Source organism: Frankliniella occidentalis, unplaced genomic scaffold, assembly GCF_000697945.3.
Source record: "Frankliniella occidentalis isolate FOCC.00 unplaced genomic scaffold, Focc_3.1 Scaffold188, whole genome shotgun sequence".
Taxonomy (NCBI): Eukaryota; Metazoa; Arthropoda; class Insecta; order Thysanoptera; family Thripidae; genus Frankliniella; species Frankliniella occidentalis.
In genome coordinates, this window is record NW_026267314.1 from 191878 (window position 1) to 194106 (window position 2229).

The window sequence follows — 2229 nt, forward strand, 5'->3', positions numbered from 1 at the left end:
CGGGAGCGGGGCGGGAGCGGGGCGGGAGCGTACTAGCACAGGTGCGGTGCCCCCAGCCCTCTCTCATGCTCCAGCCCGCTCCAGCCCGCTCCAGCCTGCTCCAGCTCCGTTCTGGTCCAGTCCGGCAGCGGGCTGTAATACCGCGACCTTCGTACGTAAGCGTGTAGACAATGCAACCGAGAGACCTTCCGGCACCGGCAACGCTCTGCTCCCGTTTCAGGAGCGGCAAGGCTGGAGTTTTATTTTTTTATAATTGTCTAATTGATAAGGGTGTACATAGAGACAGACAATGAGATTTGCATTGGCGCACCTCCCGCTCTCTATCTCTCTCTCTCTCTCTCTCTCTCTCTCGCATTCCCCGTCAAGGCGATGACAGGCCGAAGACACGCCAGGCATCCAGCCTCTGTACTCAGGCGTTTCTATTTTATCAACGCATGTCACATTGTGAGAGATGAGATCCCACGTTCGATTTTTCCAACCGCACGGATGACGAATTATTCATCACTTGTAATGACATTACTAACATCATATGTGCACTTTTTTTTAACACGCGTATTAAAACATTACTCCTAGCTTACACTATCAATACAAATTCTACACAACTAAGCACTTGAGAAAAATCTCCCTATAACCGTTTAGTGTAGTGTAACTTTCATCGTAAGCGTTCTTTGATCATATTTTGTTTTCTTCTTTTTTTTTGCAGAGAGAGGATCCCGTTGCGCGGAGCTTTATAGCCGTGCCTTGTCAATGTTCGCCTTTAGCGCCGGATGCAAGGCCGCGCGCTGATTGGACACGAGGGGCCGTCTCACAAAGGCGCCGCAACACATTTTTAAATTAATTCGAAAAAGAGTAACTTCGACTGATTCGGTGGGTATTATTGTATGAGTTTAGCGCTGTCAAAAGTCTGTTTAGTCGGGTAACGTTGACTTTATCGGGGCTGTATAAGTTAGTTATTCTTGTGAGGAAGAAGTATGGAGGCGTTCTTTGTGCACACAGATGTACCCGTGCCTGTCCCGGATTGAATACTGTACAGTACGACTACTTCTTGCTATCTGTACTCTCATCTTAAGATGCGATAGACATTTCCTGCGACCGCGCTTATGGTAGCGCCTGCAATGTGCTGGGTAGGCCTACCCGCCAAGCAGCTGCGTGGAGGTGGTGGCCCGCCCTGACTGAGCTCAAAGAGTGTATCGAGACTGTGTGGCCTCTGCCACTCCACTCCTGTCACACCTGTCCTGTTCCTGCCCTGCCCGATCCTGCCCCCGGCCCTACCACGCCCTGCGCCGCCCTAACCTGCACTGACCCTGCCCTCCAACCCTCCTACCCCACCTAGTCACTTCCCAGGGTGCGAACTCCGCATTGCATGGACTCTACATGACGCCTTTTTACCTCCCTCGGCGACCCGACCGGCCCAGACCGAGGGTTAATCCCATTAATTTGAGGCTATGACTTTTACAGGGCGGAGGGGAGACGCCTCGCCTCGCCCATCCCACTACTTGTTGGTGTGTACCGGGTGTTTCTTTGAATGACTGCAGACTCGTTTGGGACGCAAGGACCATGATGGCGCCTTAGGGGCGAATGTAAGGCAGTATACACTAAACTTTTTATGGACTGATTCATTCATGGCTCTTAAATTTCCGTGTGCTTGTATTCTTTTCTTTAATACGCCTGAATGAAGAAATTTCGAGAAATTTGTACATAATCGCGTTAAATGAAAACAAAGTATGCGCCCGGAAAATTCATTAAGATATTTTCAAAAAAAACAAGGAGGGGAGGAGGGGGCGACTTTTCCTTATGGTAGAGACAGTCTTTAGGGGATTGTCTAAAAACACACGGTACACTACCCCAACCCTAGCGCAGAATAGCCCGAGCAGACCGAACTGATGTTGCAGTGAAGGGAGGGGGGGGGGAGGAAATAAACGACGTGAAGGACGCCGGGGAAACGCCGCAGGGGAGCAAAGAAAATGGCGCACTAGTTTGAGGTGCTCGGGGGAGGGTATTACGGTAACTACAAGGGTTGGTGGTAAGGTTGTGCAACACTGTGGGTCACGAGGGGATGGCCTGGGGCCTCGCTCACGTGACCGTACACCCTTGACCTTACCCTCTTCCCGTGCATCCTACACCCCCAGCCACCACGCACTAGTTTCCTGCTCTCTCTCTCTCTCCCTCTCCCTCCCTCTCTCTCCCTCTCTCTCCCCCTCTCTCTCTCTCTCTCTCTCTCTCTCTCTC

At 51.5% G+C, this 2229-nt stretch overlaps 1 long non-coding RNA gene across 2 annotated transcripts in view; it reads left to right on the forward strand.

Moving 5' to 3' along the window:
- LOC127750428 (uncharacterized) overlaps positions 1-2229 on the forward strand; it is a 54511-nt gene that overhangs the window by 42469 nt on the left and 9813 nt on the right. For both annotated transcript variants that reach the window (XR_008011677.1, XR_008011678.1), the window contains exon 2: positions 704-867. This is a non-coding gene — a long non-coding RNA (uncharacterized LOC127750428). The remainder of the gene's footprint in view (positions 1-703; positions 868-2229) is intronic.